Consider the following 12,843-nt stretch of genomic DNA (forward strand, 5'->3'; position numbering starts at 1 on the left):
GTTTAGATTTGTTTCATAACGTTAGTAAACGTTTAGCTTAAATCGCTCAAAAGGTGAAACGTTTTGATTTGTTTCGTAACGTTTATAAACGTTTGGCTTATATTGCTAAAAAGGTGAAATGTTGGGATTTATTTCTTAATATTTTAAACTCTTGGCTTAAATCGCTAAAAAGGTGAAACGTTTGTTTTTGTTCCATAACGTTTGTAAACGTTTGACTTAAATTGCTAAAAAGGTGAAACATTTGGATTTGTTTCGTAACGTTTGTAAAGGTTTGGCTTCAATCGCTAAAAAGGTGAAACGTTTGGATTTGTTTCGTAATGTTTGTAAACGTTTGGCTTAAATTGCTAAAAATGTGAAACGTTTTTTGTTCCGTAATGTTTGTAAACGTTTGGATTTTAACGTTTTAAATATTTGGCTTAAATCGCTAAGAAGGTTAAACGTTTGGTTTTGTTTCGTAACGTTTCTAAACATTTGGCTTAAATCGCTAAAAAGATGAAAGTTTTGGATTTGTTTCGTAACTTTTGTAAACGTTTGACTTAAATTGCTATAAAGGTGAAACGCTCGGATTTGTTCGTAACTTTTGTAAATGTTTAGCTTAAATCGCTAAAAAGGTTAAACGCTTGAATTAGTTCCGTAAGGTTTGTAAACGTTTCACTTAAATCGCTAAAAATGTGAAACGTTTGGTTTTGTTCCGTAACGTTTGTAAATGTTTGGTTTAAATCGCTAAAAATGTGAGACGTTTGGTTTTGTTCCGTAACGTTTGTAAACGTTTGGCTTAAATTGCTAAAAATGTGACACGTTTGGTTTTTTTTCGTAACGTTTGGCTTTAATCGCAAAAAAGTGGAAACATTTGGATTTATTTCGTAACCTTTGTAAACGTTTGACTTAAATTGCTAAAAAGGCAAAACGTTTGGATTTCTTTCGTAACGTTTGCAAATGTTTGGCTTAAATCGCTAAAAAGGTGAAACGTTTGGATTTGTAAAGTAACGTTTCTAAACGTTTGGCTTAAATCCCTAAAAACGGGAAACTTTTGGATTTGTTTCGTAACTTTTGTAAATGTTTGGCTCTAATCGTTAAAAAGGTGAAACGTTTAGATTTATTTTTTAACGATTGTAATTGTTTGGCTTTAATTTCTAAAAAGGTGCAACGCTTTGATTTTTTTCGTAACGTTTGTAAACGCTTGGCTTAAATTGCTAAAAAGGTAATACATTTATATTAGTTACGTAACCTTTGTAAACGTTTGGTTTAAATCACTAAAAAGGTGAAACGTTTGGATTTGTTTCGTAACGTTTGTAATGTTTTGCTTAGATCGATAAAAAGGTGAAATATTTGAATTTGTTTCGTAACGTTTGTAAACATTTGGCTTCAATCGCTAAAAAGGTAAAACGTTCAGATTTGTTTCGTAACGTTTGTAAACGTTTGTCATAAATTGCTAAAAAGGTGAAATGTTTGGATATTTTTTCGTAATGTTTTAAATGTTTGGCTTAAATCGCTAAAATGTGGAAACTTTTAGATTTGTTTCGTAACATTTGTAAAAATTTGGATTTGTTTTGTATCATTTGTAAATGCTTTGTTTTGTTTTGTAACGTTTATAAACGTTTGGCTTAAATTGCTAAAATGGTAAAACATTTTGATTTGTTTCTTAACGTTTGTAAATGTTTGGATTCTATCGCTAAAAAAGGTGAAACGTTTGAATTTGTTTGGCAACGTTTGTAAACGTTTGGCTTAAATTGCTAAAAATGTGAAGTTTGTTTTTATTCCGTAATGTTTGTAACCGTTTGGATTTGTATCGTAACATTTGTAAACGTTAGGCTTAAATCGCTAAAAAATGAAACAATTGGAATTGTTTTGTAACGTTTGTAAACGTTTGGCTTAAATAGCTAAAATGGGAAAACGTTTGGATTTGTTTTGTAACGTTTGTTAACATTTGGATTTGTTTCGTAACGTTTTTAAACGTTTGGTTTTATTTTGTAACCTTTATAAACGTTTTTCTAAAATTGCTAAAATGGGGAAACGTTTGGATTTGTTTCGTAACGTTTGTAAAGGTTTGGCTTAAATCGCTAAAAAGGTGAAACGTTTGGATTTGTTTTGTAATGTTTGTAAGCGTTTGGCTTAAATTGCTAAAAATGTGAAACGTTTTTTGTTCCGTAATGTTTGTAAACATTTGGATTTATTTCGTAACGTTTTAAATATTTGGCTTAAATCGCTAAAAAGGTTAAACGTTTTGTTTTGTTTCGAAACGTTTGTAAACGTTTGGCTTAAATTGCTAAATAGGTGAAACTTTTGGATTTGTTTCGTAACTTTTGTAAACGTTTGACTTAAATTGCTAAAAAGGTGAAACACTTGGATTTGTTCGTAACTTTTGTAAATGTTTGGCTTAAATAGCCAAAAAGGTTAAACAATTGAATTTGTTTCGTAAGGTTTGTAAACGTTTGGCTTAAATCGCTAAAAATGTGATACGTTTGGTTTTGTTCCTTAACGTTTGTAAACGTTTGGCTTAAATCGCTAAAAATGTGACACGTTTGGTTTTGTTTCGTAACGTTTATAAACGTTTGGCTTAAATTGCTTAAATGGGGAAACGTTTAGATTTGTTTCATAACTTTTGTAAACGTTTGGCTTAAATTGCTAAAAAGGTGAAACGTTTGGATTCGTTTCGTAACGTTTGTAAATGTTTGGCTTCAATCACTAAATTTTTTTAAACGTTTTGCTTAAATCACTAAAAAGGTAAAACATTTGGATTTGTTTCATAGTGTTTGTAAACGTTTGGCTTAAATTGCTAAAAAGGTGAAACGCTTGGATTTGTTACATAACATTTGTAAACGTTTGGCTTTGTTTCGTAATGTTTGTAAACGTTTGTCTTCAATCGCTAAAAAGGTGAAATGTTTGGCTTAAATTGCTAAAAAGGTGAAACGCTTGAATATGTTTTGTAATGTTTGTAAACGTTTGGCTAAAAATGCTAAAAAGTTGAAATGCTTGGATTTGTTTCGTAATGTTTGTAAATGTTTGGCATAAATTGCTAAAAAGGTGAATCATTTGGATTTGTTTTGTAACGTTTTTAAACGTTTGGCTTAAATTGCTAGAAAGAAAAAATGTATGGATTCTTTCGTTTTAAACGTTTGACTTAAATCGCTAAATTGGGGAAACGTTTGGATTTTTTTAATAACGTTTGTAAACGTTTGGCTTAAATTGCTAAAAAGGGGAAACACTTGGATTTGTTTCGTAAAGTTTGTAAACGTTTGGCTTTGTTTCGTAATGTTTGTAAACATTTGGCTTAAACTGCTAAAAATGTGAAAGGTTTTGATTTGTTTTGTAACATTTTAAACGTTTGGTTTTGTTTCGTATCGTTTGTAAAAGTTTGGCTTAAATCGCTAAAAAGTTGAAACGCTTGGATTTGTTTCATAAAGTTTGTAAACGTTTGGCTTAAATCGCAAAAATGAGAAAACCTTTGTATTTGTTTCGTAACGTTTGTAAACATTTGGCTTTAATTACTAAAATGGGAAAAGGTTTAGATTTGTTTCATAACGTTAGTAAACGTTTAGCTTAAATCGCTCAAAAGGTGAAACGTTTTGATTTGTTTCGTAACGTTTATAAACGTTTGGCTTATATTGCTAAAAAGGTGAAATGTTGGGATTTATTTCTTAATATTTTAAACTCTTGGCTTAAATCGCTAAAAAGGTGAAACGTTTGTTTTTGTTCCATAACGTTTGTAAACGTTTGACTTAAATTGCTAAAAAGGTGAAACATTTGGATTTGTTTCGTAACGTTTGTAAAGGTTTGGCTTCAATCGCTAAAAAGGTGAAACGTTTGGATTTGTTTCGTAATGTTTGTAAACGTTTGGCTTAAATTGCTAAAAATGTGAAACGTTTTTTGTTCCGTAATGTTTGTAAACGTTTGGATTTAAACGTTTTAAATAATTGGCTTAAATCGCTAAAAAGGTTAAACGTTTTGTTTTGTTTCGTAACGTTTCTAAACATTTGGCTTAAATCGCTAAAAAGATGAAACTTTTGGATTTGTTTCGTAACTTTTGTAAACGTTTGACTTAAATTGCTATAAAGGTGAAACGCTCGGATTTGTTCGTAACTTTTGTAAACGTTTAGCTTAAATCGCTAAAAAGGTTAAACGCTTGAATTAGTTCCGTAAGGTTTGTAAACGTTTCACTTAAATAGCTAAAAATGTGAAACGTTTGGTTTTGTTCCGTAACGTTTGTAAATGTTTGGTTTAAATCGCTAAAAATGTGAGACGTTTGGTTTTGTTCCGTAACGTTTGTAAACGTTTGGCTTAAATTGCTAAAAATGTGACACGTTTGGTTTTGTTTCGTAACGTTTGGCTTAAATCGCAAAAAAGTGGAAACATTTGGATTTATTTCGTAACGTTTGTAAACGTTTGACTTAAATTGCTAAAAAGGCAAAACGTTTGGATTTCTTTCGTAACGTTTGCAAACGTTTGGCTTAAATCGCTAAAAAGATGAAACGTTTGGATTTGTAATGTAACGTTTCTAAACGTTTGGCTTAAATCCCTAAAAACGGGAAACTTTTGGATTTGTTTCGTAACTTTTGTAAATGTTTGGCTCTAATCGTTAAAAAGGTGAAACGTTTAGATTTATTTTTTAACGATTGTAAACGTTTGGCTTTAATTTCTAAAAAGGTGCAACGCTTTGATTTTTTTCGTAAAGTTTGTAAACGCTTGGCTTAAATTCCTAAAAAGGTAAAACATTTATATTAGTTTCGTAACCTTTGTAAACGTTTGGTTTAAATCACTAAAAAGGTGAAACGTTTGGATTTGTTTCGTAACGTTTGTAATGTTTGGCTTGGATCGATAAAAAGGTGAAATATTTGAATTTGTTTCGTAACGTTTGTAAACATTTGGCTTCAATCGCTAAAAAGGTGAAACGTTCGGATTTGTTTCGTAACGTTTGTAAACGTTTGTCATAAATTGCTAAAAAGGTGAAATGTTTGGATATTTTTTCGTAATGTTTTAAATGTTTGGCATAAATCGCTAAAATATGGAAACTTTTAGATTTGTTTCGTAACATTTGTAAAAATTTGGATTTGTTTTGAATCGTTTGTAAATGCTTTGTTTTGTTTTGTAACGTTTATAAACGTTTGGCTTAAATTGCTAAAATGGTGAAACGTTTTGATTTGTTTCTTAACGTTTGTAACGTTTGGCTTAAATTGCTAAAATGGTGAAACGTTTTGATTTGTTTCTTAACGTTTGTAAATGTTTGGATTCTATCGCTAAAAAGGTGAAACGTTTGAATTTGTTTGGCAACGTTTGTAAACGTTTGGCTTAAATTGCTAAAAATGTGAAGTTTGTTTTTATTCCGTAATGTTTGTAACCATTTGGATTTGTATCGTAACATTTGTAAACGTTAGGCTTAAATCGCTAAAAAGTGAAACAATTGGAATTGTTTTGTATCGTTTGTATACGTTTGGCTTAAATAGCTAAAATGGGGAAACGTTTGGATTTGTTTTGTAACGTTTGTTAACGTTTGGATTTGTTTCGTAACGTTTGTAAACGTTTGGTTTTATTTCGTAACCTTTATAAACGTTTTTCTAAAATTGCTAAAATGGGGAAACGTTTGGATTTGTTTCGCAACGTTTGTAAAGGTTCGGCTTAAATCGCTAAAAAGGGGAAACGTTTTGATTTGTTTTGTAATGTTTGTAAACGTTTGGCTTAAATTGCTAAAAATGTGAAACGTTTTTTGTTCCGTAATGTTTGTAAACATTTGGATTTATTTCGTAACGTTTTAAATATCTGGCTTAAATCGCTAAAAAGGTTAAACGTTTCGTTTTGTTTCGAAACGTTTGTAAACGTTTGGCTTAAATTGCTAAAAAAGTGAAACTTTTGGATTTGTTTCGTAACTTTTGTAAACGTTTGTCTTCAATTGCTAAAAAGGTGAAACGTTTGGCTTAAATTGCTAAAAAGGTGAAACGCTTGAATGTGTTTTGTAATGTTTGTAAACGTTTGGCTAAAAATGCTAAAAAGGTGAAATGCTTGGATTTGTTTTGTAATGTTTGTAAATGTTTGGCATAAATTGCTAAAAAGGTGAATCATTTGGATTTGTTTCGTAACGTTTTTAAACGTTTGGCTTAAATTGCTAAAAAGGAAAAATGTTTGGATTCTTTCGTTTTAAACATTTGACTTAAATCGTTAAATTGGGGAAAAGTTTGGATTTTTTTAATAACGTTTGTAAACGTTTGGCTTAAATTGCTAAAAAGGGGAAACACTTGGATTTGTTTCGTAAAGTTTGTAAACGTTTGGCTTTGTTTCGTAATGTTTGTAAACATTTGGCTTAAACTGCTAAAAATGTGAAACGTTTTGATTTGTTTCGTAACATTTTAAACGTTTGGTTTTGTTTCGTATCGTTTGTAAAAGTTTGGCTTAAATCGCTAAAAAGTTGAAACGCTTGGATTTGTTTCGTAAAGTTTGTAAACGTTTGGCTTAAATCGCAACAATGAGAAAACCTTTGGATTTGTTTCGTAACGTTTGCAAACATTTGGCTTCAATTACTAAAATGGGAAAAGGTTTAGATTTGTTTCGTAACGTTTGTAAACGTTTAGCTTAAATCGCTTAAAAGGTGAAACGTTTTGATTTGTTTCGTAACGTTTATAAACGTTTGGCTTATATTGCTAAAAAGGTGAAATGCTGGGATTTGTTTCTTAATATTTTAAACTCTTGGCTTAAATCGCTAAAAAGGTGAAACGTTTGTTTTTGTTTCGTAACGTTTGTAAACGTTTGACTTAAATTGCTAAAAAGGTGAAACATTTGGATTTGTTTCGTAACGTTTGTAAAGATTTGGCTTCAATCGCTAAAAAGGTGAAACGTTTGGATTTTTTTCGTAATGTTTGTAAACGTTTGGCTTAAATTTCTAAAAAATGGGAAACGTTTTTTTTTTCGTAATGTTTGTAAACGTTTGGATTTATTTCGTAACGTTTTAAATATTTGGCTTAAATCGCTAAAAAGGTTAAACATTTTGTTTTGTTTCGTAACGTTTGTAAACGTTTGGCTTAAATTGCTAAAAAGATGAAACTTTTGGATTTGTTTCGTAACTTTTGTAAACGTTTGACTTAAATTGCTATAAAGGTGAAACGCTTGGATTTGTTCGTAACTTTTGTAAACATTTGGCTTAAATCGCTAAAAAGGTTAAACGCTTGAATTAGTTTCGTATGGTTTGTAAACGTTTCACTTAAATCGCTAAAAATGTGAGATGTTTGGTTTTGTTCCGTAACGTTTGTAAATGTTTGGCTTAAATCGCTAAAAATGTGAGACGTTTGGTTTTGTTCCGTAACGTTTGTAAAGGTTTGGCTTAAATCGCTAAAAATGTGACACGTTTGGTTTTGTTTCGTAACGTTTGTAAACGTTTGGCTTAAATCGCAAAAAAGTGGAAACATTTGGATTTATTTCGTAACGTTTGTAAACGTTTGACTTAAATTGCTAAAAAGGCAAAACGTTTGGATTTCTTTCGTAACGTTTGCAAACGTTTGACTTAAATCGCTAAAAAGATGAAACATTTGGATTTGTAATGTAACGTTTCTAAACGTTTGGCTTAAATCCCTAAAAACGTGAAACTTTTGGATTTGTTTCGTAACTTTTGTAAATGTTTGGCTCTAATCGTTAAAAAGGTGAAACGTTTAGATTTATTTTTTAACGATTGTAAACGTTTGGCTTTAATTTCTAAAAAGGTGCAACGCTTTGATTTTTTTCGTAAAGTTTGTAAACGCTTGGATTAAATTCCTAAAAAGGTAAAACATTTATATTAGTTTCGTAACCTTTGTAAACGTTTGATTTAAATCACTAAAAAGGTGAAACGTTTGGATTTGTTTCGTAACGTTTGTAATGTTTGGCTTGGATCGATAAAAAGGTGAAATATTTGAATTTGTTTCGTAACGTTTGTAAACATTTGGCTTCAATCGCTAAAAAGGTGAAACGTTCGGATTTGTTTCGCAACGTTTGTAAACGTTTGTCATAAATTGCTAAAAAGGTGAAATGTTTGGATATTTTTTCGTAATGTTTTAAATGTTTGGCTTAAATCGCTAAAATGTGGAAACTTTTAGATTTGTTTCGTAACATTTGTAAAAATTTGGATTTGTTTTGAATCGTTTGTAAATGCTTTGTTTTGTTTTGTAACGTTTATAAACGTTTGGCTTAAATTGCTAAAATGGTGAAACGTTTTGATTTGTTTCTTAACGTTTGTAACGTTTGGCTTAAATTGCTAAAATGGTGAAACGTTTTGATTTGTTTCTTAACGTTTGTAAATGTTTGGATTCTATCGCTAAAAAGGTGAAACGTTTGAATTTGTTTGGCAACGTTTGTAAACGTTTGGCTTAAATTGCTAAAAATGTGAAGTTTGTTTTTATTCCGTAATGTTTGTAACCATTTGGATTTGTATCGTAACATTTGTAAACGTTAGGCTTAAATCGCTAAAAAGTGAAACAATTGGAATTGTTTTGTATCGTTTGTATACGTTTGGCTTAAATAGCTAAAATGGGGAAACGTTTGGATTTGTTTTGTAACGTTTGTTAACGTTTGGATTTTTTTCGTAACGTTTGTAAACGTTTGGTTTTATTTCGTAACCTTTATAAACGTTTTTCTAAAATTGCTAAAATGGGGAAACGTTTGGATTTGTTTCGCAACGTTTGTAAAGGTTCGGCTTAAATCGCTAAAAAGGTGAAACGTTTTGATTTGTTTTGTAATGTTTGTAAACGTTTGGCTTAAATTGCTAAAAATGTGAAACGTTTTTTGTTCCGTAATGTTTGTAAACATTTGGATTTATTTCGTAACGTTTTAAATATCTGGCTTAAATCGCTAAAAAGGTTAAACGTTTTGTTTTGTTTCGAAACGTTTGTAAACGTTTGGCTTAAATTGCTAAAAAAGTGAAACTTTTGGATTTGTTTCGTAACTTTTGTAAACGTTTGACTTAAATTGCTAAAAAGGTCAAACACTTGGATTTGTTCGTAACTTTTGTAAACGTTTGGCTAAATAGCTAAAAAGGTTAAACAATTGAATTTGTTTCGTAAGGTTTGTAAACGTTTGGCTTAAATCGCTAAAAATGTGAGACGTTTGGTTTTGTTCCTTAACGTTTGTAAATGTTTCGCTTAAATCGCTAAAAATGTGACACGTTTGGTTTTGTTTCGTAACGTTTATAAACGTTTGGCTTAAATTGCTTAAATGGGGAAACGTTTGGATTTGTTTCATAACTTTTATAAACGTTTGGCTTAAATTGCTAAAAAGGTGAAACGTTTGGATTCGTTTCGTAACGTTTGTAAATGTTTGGCTTCAATCACTAAAAAATTTTAAACGTTTTGCTTAAATCGCTAAAAAGGTAAAACATTTGGATTTGTTTCATAGCTTTTGTAAACGTTTAGCTTAAATTGCTAAAAAGGTGAAACGCTTGGATTTGTTACATAACATTTGTAAATGTTTGGCTTTGTTTCGTAATGTTTGTAAACGTTTGTCTTCAATCGCTAAAAAGGTGAAACGTTTGGCTTAAATTGCTAAAAAGGTGAAACGCTTGAATGTGTTTTGTAATGTTTGTAAACGTTTGGCTAAAAATGCTAAAAAGGTGAAATGCTTGGATTTGTTTTGTAATGTTTGTAAATGTTTGGCATAAATTGCTAAAAAGGTGAATCATTTGGATTTGTTTCGTAACGTTTTTAAACGTTTGGCTTAAATTGCTAAAAAGGAAAAATGTTTGGATTCTTTCGTTTTAAACATTTGACTTAAATCGTTAAATTGGGGAAAAGTTGGGATTTTTTTAATAACGTTTGTAAACGTTTGGCTTAAATTGCTAAAAAGGGAAAACACTTGGATTTGTTTCGTAAAGTTTGTAAACGTTTGGCTTTGTTTCGTAATGTTTGTAAACATTTGGCTTAAACTGCTAAAAATGTGAAACGTTTTGATTTGTTTCGTAACATTTTAAACGTTTGGTTTTGTTTCGTATCGTTTGTAAAAGTTTGGCTTAAATCGCTAAAAAGTTGAAACGCTTGGATTTGTTTCGTAAAGTTTGTAAACGTTTGGCTTAAATCGCAACAATGAGAAAACCTTTGGATTTGTTTCGTAACGTTTGCAAACATTTGGCTTCAATTACTAAAATGGGAAAAGGTTTAGATTTGTTTCGTAACGTTTGTAAACGTTTAGCTTAAATCGCATAAAAGGTGAAACGTTTTGATTTGTTTCGTAACGTTTATAAACGTTTGGCTTATATTGCTAAAAAGGTGAAATGCTGGGATTTGTTTCTTAATATTTTAAACTCTTGGCTTAAATCGCTAAAAAGGTGAAACGTTTGTTTTTGTTCCGTAACGTTTGTAAACGTTTGACTTAAATTGCTAAAAAGGTGAAACATTTGGATTTGTTTCGTAACGTTTGTAAAGGTTTGGCTTCAATCGCTAAAAAGGTGAAACGTTTGGATTTGTTTCGTAATGTTTGTAAACATTTGGCTTAAATTTCTAAAAAATGTGAAACGTTTTTTTTTTCGTAATGTTTGTAAACGTTTGGATTTATTTCGTAACGTTTTAAATATTTGGCTTAAATCGCTAAAAAGGTTAAACATTTTGTTTTGTTTCGTAACGTTTGTAAACGTTTGGCTTAAATTGCTAAAAAGATGAAACTTTTGGATTTGTTTCGTAACTTTTGTAAACGTTTGACTTAAATTGCTATAAAGGTGAAACGCTTGGATTTGTTCGTAACTTTTGTAAACGTTTAGCTTAAATCGCTAAAAAGGTTAAACGCTTGAATTAGTTTCGTAAGGTTTGTAAACGTTTCACTTAAATCGCTAAATATGTGAGATGTTTGGTTTTGTTCCGTAACGTTTGTAAATGTTTGGCTTAAATCGCTAAAAATGTGAGACGTTTGGTTTTGTTCCGTAACGTTTGTAAAGGTTTGGCTTAAATAGCTAAAAATGTGACACGTTTGGTTTTGTTTCGTAACGTTTGTAAACGTTTGGCTTAAATCGCAAAAAATTGGAAACATTTGGATTTATTTCGTAACGTTTGTAAACGTTTGACTTAAATTGCTAAAAAGGCAAAATGTTTGGATTTCTTTCGTAACGTTTGTAAACGTTTGGCTTAAATCGCTAAAAAGGTGAAACGTTTGGCTTTGTAATGTAACGTTTGTAAACGTTTGGCTTAAATCCCTAAAAACGGGAAACTTTTGGATTTGTTTCGTAACTTTTGTAAATGTTTGCCTCTAATCGTTAAAAATGCGAAACATTTAGATTTGTTTTTTAACGATTGTAAACGTTTGGCTTTAATTTCTAAAAAGGTGCAACACTTGGATTTTTTCGTAACATTTGTAAACGCTTGGCTTAAATTGCTAAAAAGGTAAAACATTTATATTAGTTTCGTAACCTTTGTAAACGTTTGGCTTAAATCACTAAAAAGGTGAAACGTTTGGATTTGTTTCGTAACGTTTGTAATGTTTGGCTTAGATAGATAAAAAGGTTAAATATTTGAATTTGTTTCGTAACGTTTGTAAACTTTTGGCTTCAATCGCTAAAAAGGTGAAACGTTCGGATTTGTTTCGTAACGTTTGTAAACGTTTGTCATATATTGCTAAAAAGGTGAAATGTTTGGATATTTTTTCGTAATGTTTTAAATGTTTGGCTTAAATCGCTAAAATGTGGAAACTTTTAGATTTGTTTCGTAACATTTGTAAAAATTTGGATTTGTTTTGTATCGTTTGTAAATGCTTTGTTTTGTTTTGTAACGTTTATAAACGTTTGGCTTAAATTGCTAAAATGGTGAAACGTTTTGATTTGTTTCTTAACGTTTGTAAACGTTTGGATTCTATCGCTAAAAAGGTGAAACATTTTAATTTGTTTGGCAACGTTTGTAAACGTTTGGCTTAAATTGCGAAAAATGTGAAGTTTGTTTTCATTCCGTAATGTTTGTAACCGTTTGGATTTGTTTCGTAACATTTGTAAATGTTTGGCTTAAATCGCTAAAAAGTGAAACATTTGGATTTGTTTTGTAACGTTTGTAAACGTTTGGCTTAAATAGCTAAAATGGGGAAACGTTTGGTGTAATACCCCAAAATATTTAATTATCTAATTGGATCACGTGTCCAGTTTGGAATTGCCAGAGTGGCAAAATCGGAAAGTTTTCCGATAAATAAGTTTTAGTAGGTCGGTTTTGGAAAGGATTATTGCGGAGAAATTAACATCATATTTCAATTCTAAGAGGAAAAATGGCAAGAAAAGCCCAAAATAGAGTACAGGGACCAAAGTGGTAATTTAGCCACTTTGTGTCGAAAAATGAAAATTTATAAGTTTTGACGGGAAAGTATTGATATCGAGCTTCGTATTATTTATTGGATATAAATAATGCGTATAAGTTATAATAAGAGAAGTCAACGATTTAGTTATGGACCAAATCGTACAAAAGAAAAGTTTTAAAGATAAGTTGTAACAAAGAAAGAAAAGAGGGATTAAAACATACTTTTAACCATACATATATGAGATTTCCATTTGAATGAAGAAATCAGAAGAGAAAGGAAAGCTCCAGAAGCAAATCATCGTTCTCGATCGTTTCGCCGCCGTTTCTCCGTTCGACGTCCGATTCGAGTGATTTTCGCGGCGATTTCTTCAGAATCCCGTCCTCTATCAATCCCAAACTCCGTTATAAGGTAATTCTTTCATATTGGATGTTAAATTTGGATAGTAAAGGGCTGTTTTGAGTTAGGATTTTGTTTGGATTGAATTTGACGTTTTTGAAGTTATTATAGCGTTTTAATGAAAACCGAGATGCGGGTTTTGTATAGTTGGATGTATAGCACGTCGGGATAGCTGAAAAGCCCCGGAAAACGACTTTCCGGGGGGCTGTCAAGGGTGTGCGTTCGCACACATTG

This window comes from Mercurialis annua, linkage group LG3, assembly GCF_937616625.2.
Source record: "Mercurialis annua linkage group LG3, ddMerAnnu1.2, whole genome shotgun sequence".
Classification (NCBI taxonomy): Eukaryota; Viridiplantae; Streptophyta; class Magnoliopsida; order Malpighiales; family Euphorbiaceae; genus Mercurialis; species Mercurialis annua.